The following is a 13731-nucleotide window of genomic DNA, read 5'->3' as shown; positions in this document are numbered from 1 at the left end:
GTTTTTATTGTTGTTTCTCTTGCTCTATATCTTATTTCTTGTTCCCTCTCTAGCGCTGTATCTTATTTATTGTTATCTCTCTAGCTCTCTATCTTATTTCTTGTTCTCTCTTTAGCTCTCTCTTATTCCTAGTTCTCTCTCTAGCTATCTGTCTTATTTCTTGTTCTCTCTTTAGCTCTCTATCTTATTTCTTGTTCTCTCTCTAGCTCTCTGCCTTATTTCTTGTTCTCTCTCTAGCTCTCTATCTTATTTATTGTTCTCTCTCTAGCTCTCTATCTTATTTATTGTTCTCTCTCTCTAGCTCTCTATCTTATTTATTGTTCTCTCTCTAGCTCTCTATCTTATTTATTGTTTCTCTCTAGGTCTCTGCCTTATTTCTTGTTCTCTCTCTAGCTCTCTATCTTATTTATTGTTCTCTCTCTAGCTCTCTATCTTATTTATTGTTCTCTCTCTCTAGCTCTCTATCTTATTTATTGTTCTCTCTCTAGCTCTCTATCTTATTTATTGTTCTCTCTCTAGGTCTCTATCTTATTTCTTGTTCTCTCTCTAGCTCTCTGCCTTATTTCTTGTTCTCTCTCTAGCTCTCTATCTTATTTATTGTTCTCTCTCTAGCTCTCTATCTTATTTATTGTTCTCTCTCTAGGTCTCTATCTTATTTCTTGATCTATCTCTAGCTCTATCGTATTTCTTGTTCTCTCCCTAACTCTCTATCTTATTTCTTGTTCTCTCCCTAGCTCTATCCTATATCTTGTTCTCTCCCTAGCTCTATCTTATATCTTGTTCTCTCCTTAGCTCTCTATCTTATTTCTGGTTCTCTCCCTAGCTCTATCCTATATCTTGTTCTCTCCCTAGCTCTATCTTATAGCTTGTTCTCTCCCTAGCTCTCTATCTTATTTCTTGTTCTCTCCGTAGCTCTATCTTATTTCTTGTTCTCTCTCTAGCTCTATCTTATTTCTTGTTCTCTCCCTAGCTCTATCTTATTTCTTGTTCTCTCCCTAGCTCTATCTTATTTCTTGTTCTCTCCCTAGCTCTATCTTAATTCTTGTTCTCTCTCTAGCTCAATCTTATTTTTTGTTCTCTCTCTAGCTCTATCTTATTTCTTGTTCTCTCTCTAGCTCTATCTTATTTCTTGTTCTCTCTAGTTCTATCTTATTTCTTGTTCTCTCTCTAGCTCTGTATCTTATTTCTTGTTCCTCTCTAGCTCTGTATCTTATTTATTGTTCTCTCTCTAGCTCTGTATCTTATTTATTGTTCTCTCTCTAGCTCTGTATCTTATTTATTGTTCTCTCTCTAGCTGTATCTTATTTCTTGTCCTCTCCCTAGCTCTAGATCTTATTTCTTGTCCTCTCCCTAGCTCTCTATATTATTTCTTGTTCTCTCCCTAGATTTACCTTATTCCTTGTTCTCTCCCTAGCTCTATCTTATTTTTTGTTCTCTTCCTTGCTTTATCTTGTTTCTTGTTCTCTCCCTAGCTCTATTTTAATACTTGTTCTCTCCCTAGCTCTCTATCTTATATATTGCCCACTCCTTAGCTCTCTGTCTTATTCCTTGTCTTCTCCCTAGCTCTATTATATTTTTTGTTTCTCTCCCTAGCTTTATCTTATTTCTTGTTCTTTCCTAGCCTTATCATATTTTTTGTTCTCTCCCTAAATCGATTTTATTTCTTGTTCTCTCCCTAGCTCTATCTGATTTCTTGTTCTCTCCCTAGCTTTATCTTATTTCTTGTTCTCTCCCTAGCTCTATCTTATTTCTTGTTCTCTCCCTAGCTCTATATTATTTCATGTTCTCTCCGTAGCTCTATCTTATTTTTTGTTCTCTCCCTAGCTCTATCTTATTTTTTGTTCTCTCCCTAGCTATATCTTAATTATTGTTCTCTCCCTAGCGCTATCTTACTTCTTGTTCTCTCCCTAGCTCTATATCTTATTTTTGTTCTCTCCCTAGCTCTGTATCTTTTAGTTTTATTCTCTCTCTAGCTCTGTATCTTATTTCTTGTTCTCTCCCTAGCTCTATCTTATTTCTTGTTCTCTCCCTAGCTCTATCTTAATTCTTGTTCTCTCCCTAACTCTATCTTATTTCTTGTTCTCTCCCTTGCTCTATCTTACTTTTTGTTCTCTCCCTAGCTCTGTATCTTTTATTTTTTTCTCTCCCTAGCTCTGTATCTTATTTCTTGTTGTCTCCCTAGCTCTATCTTATTTCTTGTTCTCTCCCTTTCTCTGTATCTTATATTGTGTTTATTCCCTAGCCCTGTATCTTATATCTTGTTCTCTCTCTAGCTCTTTAATTTATGTATTGTTCTCTCTCTAGCTCTCTATCTTATTTCTTGTTCTCTCTCTAGCTTTATCGTTTTTATTGTTGTTTCTCTTGCTCTATATCTTATTTCTTGTTCCCTCTCTAGCGCTGTATCTTATTTATTGTTATCTCTCTAGCTCTCTATCTTATTTCTTGTTCTCTCTTTAGCTCTCTCTTATTCCTAGTTCTCTCTCTAGCTCTCTGTCTTATTTCTTGTTCTCTCTTTAGCTCTCTATCTTATTTCTTGTTCTCTCTCTAGCTCTCTGCCTTATTTCTTGTTCTCTCTCTAGCTCTCTATCTTATTTATTGTTCTCTCTCTAGCTCTCTATCTTATTTATTGTTTTCTCTCTCTAGCTCTCTATCTTATTTATTGTTCTCTCTCTAGCTCTCTATCTTATTTATTGTTCTCTCTAGGTCTCTATCTTATTTCTTGTTCTCTCTCTAGCTCTCTGCCTTATTTCTTGTTCTCTCTCTAGCTCTCTATCTTATTTATTGTTCTCTCTCTAGCTCTCTATCTTATTTATTGTTCTCTCTCTAGGTCTCTATCTTATTTCTTGATCTATCTCTAGCTCTATCGTATTTCTTGTTCTCTCCCTAACTATCTTATTTCTTGTTCTCTCCCTAGCTCTATCCTATATCTTGTTCTCTCCCTAGCTCTATCTTATATCTTGTTCTCTCCCTAGCTCTCTATCTTATTTCTTGTTCTCTCCCTAGCTCTCTATCTTATTTCTGGTTCTCTCCCTAGCTCTATCCTATATCTTGTTCTCTCCCTAGCTCTATCTTATAGCTTGTTCTCTCCCTAGCTCTCTATCTTATTTCTTGTTCTCTCCGTAGCTCTATCTTATTTTTTGTTCTCTCTCTAGCTCTATATCTTATTTTTTATCTTTCACTAGCTCTGTATCTTATTTCTAGTTCTCTCTCTAGCTCTATCTTATTTTTTGTTCTCTCCCTAGCTCTATCTTATATCTTGTTCTCTCCCTAGCTCTCTATCTTATTTCTTGTTCTCTCCGTAGCTCTATCTTATTTCTTGTTCTCTCCCTAGCTCTATCTTATTTCTTGTTCTCTCCCTAGCTCTATCTTATAGCTTGTTCTCTCCCTAGCTCTATCTTATTTCTTGTTCTCTCCCTAGCTCTCTATCTTATTTCTTGTTCTCTCCCTAGCTCTATCTTATCTCTTGTTCTCTCCCTAGCTCTATCTTATAGCTTGTTCTCTCCCTAGCTCTCTATCGTATTTCTTGTTCTCTCCCTAGCTCTATCTTATCTCTTGTTCTCTCCCTAGCTCTATCTTATAGCTTGTTCTCTCCCTAGCTCTCTATCTTATTTCTTGTTCTCTCCCTAGCTCTATCTTATCTCTTGTTCTCTCCCTAGCTCTATCTTATAGCTTGTTCTCTCCCTAGCTCTCTATCTTATTTCTTGTTCTCTCCCTAGCTCTATCTTATCTCTTGTTCTCTCCCTAGCTCTATCTTATTTCTTGTTCTCTCCCTAGCTCTCTATCTTATCTCTTGTTCTCTCCCTAGCTCTATCTTATCTCTTGTTCTCTCCCTAGCTCTATCTTATCTCTTGTTCTCTCCCTAGCTCTATCTTATTTCTTGTTCTCTCCCTAGCTCTCTATCTTATTTCTTGTTCTCTCCCTAGCTCTATCTTATCTCTTGTTCTCTCCCTAGCTCTATCTTATTTCTTGTTCTCTCCCTAGCTCTCTATCTTATCTCTTGTTCTCTCCCTAGCTCTATCTTATCTCTTGTTCTCTCCCTAGCTCTATCTTATCTCTTGTTCTCTCCCTAGCTCTATCTTATTTCTTGTTCTCTCCCTAGCTCTATCTTATCTCTTGTTCTCTCCCTAGCTCTATCTTATCTCTTGTTCTCTCCCTAGCTCTATCTTATATCTTGTTCTCTCCCTAGCTCTATCTTATTTCTTGTTCTCTCCCTAGCTCTATCTTATTTCTTGTTCTCTCCCTAGCTCTATCTTATAGCTTGTTCTCTCCCTAGCTCTCTATCTTATTTCTTGTTCTCTTCCTAGCTCTCTATCTTATGTTTGGTTCTCTCTATCTTGCTCTCCTTATTTATTTTTCTATCCTTCCTTTCTCTGTTTAGTTTCTTTTTTGCTTTCTCTCTCACCAATTTCTTCTGTCTCCATCTAGTTCCCCTCTCTCCCTTTCTCTCACACTCTGTCCCTCTCTTCCTTATATTGTCCCTTCTCTCACTGTCTTTCCTTCTCATTTTCTTTTGCCTTTATGAGCCCAATGATCAAAACTTTGCTGGGTTTTTATATGAAAAACTAAGCCAAAACTGGCAGGGGCCGCTCTCAGGGAATTCTCTAAAAAAATGGTGTTTCCTCTCTGGCAGTTGCAAGATGCTTCCAATAGAAAGTAGATGATCATACTACAGTGGTGAAATTTATTGGGGATAGGGAAGTTATCGGGGAGCTGGGGGTGCACTTTATAAAATAAATACTGCAGCTTATACAAATGAGATTATTTTGTTTTTAGAACATGACTTACAATTGACTGTTGTTTTCTTATAACTGTGTTTTTTTTATCAGTATGTTTTGTGTATTTAGACACAAAATGTCCACCTTTCTGTTTGCAAGAAAAAAACAGCGGGCTCTGCATGTGGAAAATGTTTGGAGTATACACCAGACACATAGAGGTCAATTTATAAAAGCGTCAACTGAAAATACGCTTGAATTCCGCTTTGTATTTGTCACGAGATTGATCCGCCGTAGTTATCAAAGCGTCAATATTGGAAAATATTGAAATTTGTGATGTAAAATATGATCCCGCAATCTCAATCTGACGCAGATCGATGCTTGCATCATAACAGATGTTTCAAATTCACATTCAACATTCAACATATTTGACCCTTTTCAAAATGTATCAAACATTTAACAGGTACTAGAAAAACAAAGAAGAAGGCGCCACCATAGTGCACAATCAATAGCATACAAAAACCCCTTCAGCGCAGGTAGAGTTATACTCACAGGATCCAAGACACTTGAGAAGTGTCACAGAAGCCTCCTGGACTCTTAGAAGTCGTTCAGATAACTTTCTCTCTCGGACTTCCAAATCAGCTGTACTCCTGCGGGTACTCGATGCGATGTTCCAGAGTTTGGCAACACGGTTAATTTGTGGGTTTGCCGCTACATAGCCCTCTGTACTGACAGGAATGTGCAATGTGTATCCCTTCACAGATAGGGAAACAGCAGATAAAAATCGCAACACACTGATGAAACGGTCATGTCTGACCGAGAATTGTTGTGTTGCAATAAAGTCTTCTATTTTATTTAGACTTTTATCCACTAATATTTTATATACACATTGAAGCCAATACTTCATCATTGAGGGTGAAACACAGTGTGTTGTGATTTTTATCTGCTGTTTCCCTATCTGTGAAGGGATACACATTGCACGTTCCTGTCAGTACAGAGGGCTATGTAGCGGCAAACCCACAAATTAACCGTGTTGCCAAACTCTGGAACATCGCATCGAGTACCCGCAGGAGTACAGCTGATTTGGAAGTCCGAGAGAGAAAGTTATCTGAACGACTTCTAAGAGTCCAGGAGGCTTCTGTGACACTTCTCAAGTGTCTTGGATCCTGTGAGTATAACTCTACCTGCGCTGAAGGGGTTTTTATATGCTATTGATTGTGCACTATGGTGGCGCCTTCTTCTTTGTTTTTCTAATATCTGCAGATCTATCACCTTGAGACACCAGCAAGCATTTTGAAGGGGTTGCCTGCCACCATATCTTGGATATCAAGATTTTGTTTTGTTATATGGACAATATCATCCAGTTGGTGATATAATCCCTTTATAGTCAAGTGGACTGTTTGTATATGCACACATTATTATCACCTGTTGCTATTTTTTCACATTGAATTTTTTCATGTGATATTTTGTTTTTCACATTGTTTTGCACATTGTATTGTTTTGGCGCGCTTATTTATACTTCTATATATTATTTGTTTATTTAACAGGTACTCTCGCGTCTTTTCCGACGCAGCATACCTAGTTTTCAATCCGCCACCCTTGAGGTCGCAGGTGCCATTGAACTCAATGAGAGTCTGAAAACACAGAAAGCTTATGTTCGATGCTGTGAGAGAATGAAGTATATTTCATAATAAAAGTAAATTAGAAACTTTATTAAAAATGTATACCCTTTTTAAATCAAACAATATTATTGGTCCACATTTGGTGCACTAGTAGATATAGGGATAAAAATGAAAAATACATTACTACTTATGGATTATGCAACAAATTTGTCTCTCATTACAAAGCAAGGGGACAATATTATTTCTCCAAATTTGTTGAAAAGTTTTGCCCCAAACTTGTCACACTAAGAGATATAGAGATAAAAATGAAATGCATAACATAATATAGCTAACTTCCTTCTTATTTTTTGTGAAACATCTATGTGCACCATGTTTAAGCCATGTAATACAAGTCCCACTCTACACTTCGCACCAATTTTGACTCAATACTTTTTGCACTAATTATGACGCAAACTCCTAAACAACCCACACACTAGTGAATTTTTAAACCACTTTGATTGGAATATGCATAATCACATGATTTATGACATCAGCCAATCTGATTCAAATATACATTTTAAACTATCACTAACAAATCAAATTGCTTGATACTTGTGTCATTGATCACTCATCAGAACTTGTAAGTGCCATTTGTTACATTGTGTATTATACTTTGAAAGTATGTATATGTGAATTTAGAAATAAAGATAAACATTGATGCTGACATTAGGACACACAGTGTAATATTTTAGACAAGGATTTTAAAATTCAAATTTATTTTTGATTCAATATAATCTTAAGCTCATAGCTAAAGGGGATAGCCCACCTAACATTAAACTGTCATGAATCAGATACAGCAGAAATTAAAATCACCTCCTTACTGTCATGCTATTTTCAGTGTATTTATTGCTTCTCTTGAATTTCTTTTTCAGTAAGAAATATCTTATATGCCAGCCCGTTTTATAACACCTGTGAAGGGGTGGTTTTTAAAAATAGATTGCCAGCAGGAGGGGTTACACAGGTACAGAGATTTTTTTATTATTTAAATTTTCAATTTCTTCATTTTATATCATTCTTAAACTATAATTTTTTTGTGAGCCCTTTTTAATGTATGTTTCGCCTACACTTACTTTGACAGCAGGAAACACCCTTTTGTGGGACACATTGTCTATAATATATACGCACATTTTATGAACTTTCATTGTTTATGAACAACACAAAATTTGACAGTTTACTGAAAACTTAATAAGGCTTAGAGGATCTATTTTACCTCCCCTTACCATACCCCAATACCATATATGCACCCTATTCCCGACCATCGCTTTTTCCCTGTGTACCTGAAATAAAAACACAACACCAGTATTGCCAATAAAAAGGAAAGGTCACTTTTAATTTGTCTAGATTTTGCTGTTGCAGCCAAAATCAGATAAGAGAGCCATAAATCAATTCCAGCAATTTCAATACCACAAATCAACATAATGCCTAAGCATTTCAACGAACATGGGTCCACGTATCGGGGGGAACACCACAACCCCCCCCCCCCCCGTGGCGAGGTCCGAGGAATTATGAGAGAACCCACTGCATAACTTGCCCAGCAGCTAGACCACCGGATCACAACCCCAAGCAGAGTATGCAGCGGGATCCTCCCGTGTCCTTGCTGCCCCGCCCACTTGCCAGGCCCATTGTCACTGCAATATCCAGCTCTATTGTCCTTCTGTTGATATAGCTGCCGTATTTTAGATGCCCTTGGTTAGCTTAGACTGATTTGTGTCACCCGCTTAACTGCCAGCTGCAGCCAATTCTCGTCCCTAAGGGACACACAGGCAGTCTTATGAAGAGCTAACCAATTGGTCACCATCCTGCCCATATCCGTGTTTCTCTGCTCCCTTCCTCCTTTCTGTGACCTCTCTGATATGATTCCTTCTTTCTTTATCGTTCCTAATGTAGGGTGGGTGGGGGGAAACAAGAAAAAATTTAGTGTGCTTCACTTCCTGTTGCACCACCTTATAATATTTGGCTACAGCCCGCCTCCCTTTACCTGACCTTATCTTCCTATTATCTCCTACAATGCCCTCCCCCTCCTTCTCTGATTCTCTGTTTTCTCCCTAGGTAGTCTATTCCCTACCATCCTTTATTAACCACTCTGTTCTGGTATAGGAGCCCCAGCCTTAGTGGCACTCCTATTGTATTCTACTCCTTCCGTTTATTATAAGGCTTAGAGGATCCATTTTACCTCCCCTTACCATACCCCAATACCATATATGCACCCTATTCCTGACCATCCCTTTTTCCCTGTGTACCTGAAATAATAACACAACACTAGTATTGCCAATAAAACATGGAAAGGTCACTTTTAATTTGTCTAGATTTTGCTGTTGCAGCCAAAATCAGATAAGAGAGCCATAAATCAATTCCAGCAACACCACAAATCAACATAATGCCCAAGCATTTCAACAAACATGGGTCCACGTATCGGGGGAAAGACCACAAAACCCCCCCCATGGCGAGGCCCAAGGAATTACGAGAGAACCCGCTGCATAACCTGCCTAGCAGCTAGACCACTGGATCAGAACCCCAAACAGAGTATGCAGCGGGATCCTCCCGCATCCTCGCTGCCCCGCCCACATTCCAGACCCATTTTCACCACCAATAAAGACTCTCTTTACGCCAACCAACCTAGTGACCTTTCCTTACCTTAACCAGTTCTTCCACCATAGTTCTTATGTCCTCCAGAAACTGATCGTTCCCGACCTCATTCAGGTGTACACCGTCCGCTCGAAACAACTCCTCTCTCTTAGCTGTGATCAGCGGGTGCTCCAGCACCCTGCCCCCCATTTCTCTTACTATCTTTGCCGCCACTTGATTAACTCTTCTACGTGATCTATATCCCGGCCTCTGCGTATCTGTGTTGCACCAGTGTATCCTGGATATTATGTTGGACCATATGACTCGTACCTGTGGCCATGCCACCTTCAGCCAACTAGTAACTTCCTTTATCTTATCCTCCAAATCCTTTAAAGGAAATGCACCTATGTCGTTGCCCCTTAGATGTATTAATAATGTATCAGGGACACCCCACCTTCTTCTTGCCTGTTGTATTGTCGTGACTAGCTCCTCCCATCTCATTCCCCTCTTAACCTAGCCACCTGATATTCACCTCTCTGTGTGAAAAACCTAGATGCGACCCTAAGCCTGCTGCTACTGCTCTAATGCATGCCCAATGCATGTACGAATGCCCTACTACCCATATGCGCAATGTTCCATCTGCAAGATAAAACATAAATATTTCATGAACCTTAAACCACAACTTTTTTGACAATAATTCAACGCCAGAATTCCCGACCCCTTCCCTTTTATTCCCCTATTAGTCTGATGTAAGATCTAAAAAGCCTGGGATTTCCACCTTCCCAAATTTTTTATCTTATCTTCAGAACAACCTTTCTCCGCTGCACAAGTCGCAGACCCAATCCTGAATGAATGCGGCACGAACCGTTGTTTTTCCCATCCTAGCTTTTTTTGGCCATTTCCATCACTTTTTTAAATTGGAATTTTGTCAAATTGGACCCGTCTATGTGCCTCAAGAACAACAATGCCACTGGACATGCCGCACTTCCTGTTCCTTTCATCGACACCCATGCCCCCTTTGCTTCTCTGTCCATTTTTTATTTTCTTATCAGCACCATTATATTATCTTCATATATTCTTACGTCTGATTCAGTGACCCCATTTCTATCGTCCGTCTTACTTGCCGCAACTAATTCTCCTAACCTAAAAGCTCCCCAAAATCCCATAACAAAGGCTGTTTTGAACAGACATGCTTCATCCTTTTCCCTGCACACTTCCCCCAATACCCCTACCATTCTCTCCAATCTCGCCTCTGTGATTGGTTCCCTGTCATCTGCCCTTTTTTCCTCGCCCACCTGTCATGCTCTTAACACCTTTCTGACTACAAATGATTTTGTCATGTCCTCTTCGCCCCTTAACTTTGCGAAAAAAAGATACCCCTGCTAAGACTATGCCAACCTGACCTTTTTTCATGCCCCTCTGTTTTAGTGACCACAGCCATTGTAAAATCCTACTTCTCTTGCCCCTTATTCCTGTGCCCCTAAATTGCAACCACTGGCCTAGATTTAGAGTTTGGCGGTAACCGTCAAAACCAGCGTTAGAGGCTCCTAACGCTGGTTTTAGGCTACCGCCGGTATTTGGAGTCAGTCAGGAAAGGGTCTAACGCTCACTTTGCAGCCGCAACTTTTCCATACCGCAGATCCCCTTACGTCAATTGCGTATCCTATCTTTTCAATGGGATCTTTCTAACTCCGGTATTTAGAGTCGTGGCTGAAGTGAGCGTTAGAAATCTAACGACAAAACTCCAGCCGCAGAAAAAAGTCAGGAGTTAAGAGCTTTCTGGGCTAACGCCGGTTTATAAAGCTCTTAACTACTGTGCTCTAAAGTACACTAACACCCATAAACTACCTATGCACCCCTAAACCGAGGTCTCCCCACATCGCCGCCACTCGATTAAATTTTTTTAACCCCTAATCTGCCGACCGCCACCTACGTTATACTTATGTACCCCTAATCTGCTGCCCCTAACATCGCCAACCCCTATATTATATTTATTAACCCCTAACCTGCCCCCCACAACGTCGCCGCCAGCTACCTACAATAATTAACCCCTAATCTGCCGACCGCAAAGCGCCGCCACCTACATTATAGCTATGTACTCCTAATCTGCTGCCCCTAACACCGCCGACCCCTATATTATATTTATTAACCCCTAATCTGCCCCCCACAATGTCGCCTCCACCTACCTACACTTATTAACCCCTAATCTGCCGAGCGGAACGCACCGCTATTATAATAAAGTTATTAACCCCTAATCCGCCTCACTCCCACCTCAATAACCCTATAATAAATAGTATTAACCCCTAATCTGCCCTCCCTAACATCGCCGACACCTAACTTCAAGTATTAACCCCTAATCTGCCGATCGGAGCTCACCGCTACTCTAATAAATTTTTTAACCACTAAAGCTAATATTAACCCTAACCCTAACACCCCCCTAAGTTAAATATAATTTTATTCTAACGAAATAAATTAACTCTTATTAAATAAATTATTCCTATTTAAATCTAAATACTTACCTGTAAAATAAACCCTAATATAGCTACAATATAAATTATAATTATATTATAGCTATTTTAAGATTTATATTTATTTTACAGGCAACTTTGTATTTATTTTAACCAGGTACAATAGCTATTAAATAGTTATTAACTATTTAATAGCTACCTAGTTAAAATAATTACAAAATTACCTGTAAAATAAATCCTAACCTAAGTTACAATTAAACCTAACACTACACTATCAATAAATTAATTAAATACAATATCTACAATTATTTACAATTAAACCTAACACTACACTATCAATAAATTAATTAAATACAATACCTACAAATAACTACAATTAAATAAACTAACTAAAGTACAAAAAATAAAAAAGAACTAAGTTATAAAAAATAAAAAAATATTTACAAACATTAGAAAAATATTACAACAATTTTAAACTAATTACACCTACTCTAAGCCCCCTAATAAAATAACAAAGACCCCCAAAATAAAAAATGCCCTGCCCTATTCTAAATTAAAAAAGTACAAAGCTCTTTTACCTTACCAGCCCTGAATAGGGGGCTTAGAGTAGGTGTAATTAGTTTAAAATTGTTGTAATATTTTTCTAATGTTTGTAAATATTTTTTTATTTTTTGTAACTTAGTTCTTTTTTATTTTTTGTACTTTAGTTAGTTTATTTAATTGTAGTTATTTGTAGGTATTGTATTTAATTAATTTATTGATAGTGTAGTGTTAGGTTTAATTGTAGATAATTGTAAATATTGTATTTAATTAATTTATTGATAGTGTAGTGTTAGGTTTAATTGTAACTTAGGTTAGGATTTATTTTACAGGTAATTTTGTAATTATTTTAACTATTTTAGCTATTAAATAGTTATTAACTATTTAATAGCTATTGTACCTGGTTAAAATAAATACAAAGTTGCCTGTAAAATAAATATTAATCCTAAAATAGCTATAATATAATTATAATTTATATTGTAGCTATATTAGGGTTTATTTTACAGGTAAGTATTTAGATTTAAATAGGAATAATCTATTTAATAAGAGTTAATTTATTTCGTTAGAATAAAAATATATTTAATTTAGGGGGGTGTTAGGGTTAGGGTTAAAATTAGCTTTAGGGGTTAAAAAATTTATTAGAGTAGCGGTGAGCTCCGATCAGCAGATTAGGGGTTAATACTTGAAGTTAGGTGTCGGCGATGTTAGGGAGGGCAGATTAGGGGTTAATACTATTTATTATAGGGTTATGGAGGCGGGGGTGAGGCAGATTAAGGGTTAATAACTTTATTATAATAGCGGTGCGGTCCGCTCGGCAGATTAGGGGTTAATAAGTGTAGGCAGGTGGAGGCGACGTTGTGGGGGGCAGATTAGGGGTTAATTAATATAATATAGGGGTCGGCGGTGTTAGGGGCAGCAGATTAGGGGTACATAGGGATAATGTAAGTAGCGGCGGTTTACGGAGCGGCAGATTAGGGGTTAATAATAATATGCAGGGGTCAGCGATAGCGGGGGCGGCAGAATAGGGGTTAATAAGTGTAAGGTTAGGGGTGTTTAGACTCGGGGTACATGTTAGAGTGTTAGGTGCAGACGTAGGAAGTGTTTCCCCATAGAAAACAATGGTGCTGCGTTAGGAGCTGAACGCAGCTTTTTTGCAGGTGTTTTTCAGCTCAAACAGCCCCATTGTTTTCTATGGGGGAATCGTGCACGAGCACGTTTTTTAAGCTGGCCGCGTCCGTAAGCACCGCTGGTATCGAGAGTTGAAGTTGCGTTAAATATGCTATACGCTCCTTTTTTGGAGCCTAACGCAACCATTCTGTGAACTCTCAATACCAGCGGTATTTAAAAGGTGCGGCCAGAAAAAAGCACACGTAGCTAACGCACCCCTTTGGCTGCAGAACTCTAAATCTAGGCGACTGTTTCCAATAGGTATCGTATACCTTCCAGGTTCTTGGGGCCACAGATTTCTCAACCATCTTCCTTATGCCTTCTCCCAATCTGCCAAAGAGAGATAGGGCAGCATTCACCTTCTTTTATGGCTGCGGGCGCTACTCTCCTAAACAATTCCCATCTAAACCTTGACAGTGCATCAGCCACAATATTTCTATAACTCGGAATGTGTCTAGTTTTAAAGCATATGTTCAACTGTAAGCATTTCAACACTAACGCCTAGATTTAGAGTTTTGTCGGTAAAGATCCGCGGTGCTAACGCTGCTTTTTTTCCAGCGCACCCTTAAGACAACGCTTTTATTTAGAGTTGTCTGAGTGGCTGCGTTAGGCTCAGAA

This window comes from Bombina bombina, chromosome 9 (assembly GCF_027579735.1).
Source record: "Bombina bombina isolate aBomBom1 chromosome 9, aBomBom1.pri, whole genome shotgun sequence".
Lineage (NCBI taxonomy): Eukaryota > Metazoa > Chordata > Amphibia > Anura > Bombinatoridae > Bombina > Bombina bombina.
The sequence above is the reverse complement of the archived record's forward strand: the minus strand, read 5'-3'. Positions refer to the sequence as shown.